The sequence below is a fragment of the Pistacia vera genome, unplaced genomic scaffold (genome assembly GCF_008641045.1).
Source record: "Pistacia vera cultivar Batoury unplaced genomic scaffold, PisVer_v2 Contig430, whole genome shotgun sequence".
NCBI lineage: Eukaryota > Viridiplantae > Streptophyta > Magnoliopsida > Sapindales > Anacardiaceae > Pistacia > Pistacia vera.
Genome location: NW_022196258.1, coordinates 931601 through 931911, shown reverse-complemented (window position 1 = coordinate 931911; position 311 = coordinate 931601). Strand labels below are relative to the sequence as shown.

At 40.5% G+C, this 311-nt stretch overlaps 1 non-coding gene across 1 annotated transcript; it reads right to left on the bottom strand.

Moving 5' to 3' along the window:
• LOC116143637 lies at positions 1-107 on the bottom strand. Its single transcript, XR_004130149.1, has one exon. It is a non-coding gene; the product is annotated as a small nucleolar RNA R71 (small nucleolar RNA).
• Between the last annotated feature and the right edge of the window lie 204 nt (positions 108-311).

The following is a 311-nucleotide window of genomic DNA, read 5'->3' as shown; positions in this document are numbered from 1 at the left end:
AGTATGAGAAATGACATTACCTCTTTCGTGCAAGGCAATGATGAATCACTATATGAAGCTTGGGAGAGGTACACGGAGTTGTTAAGGAAATGTCCACATAATGGTCTACCGTTTTGGAGACAAGTCCAAACATTTTACAATGGGTTGCTACCAAATATTCAAACAATGGTAGATGTGGCAGCAGGCGGAACCTTAAATAACAAGACCCCAGAAGATGCTTATGAATTGCTTGAGGTGATGGCAAACAATAACTACCAAAGACCTAATGAAAGAGCAATGCCGAAGAGAACAATGGGTATACATGAAGTCGA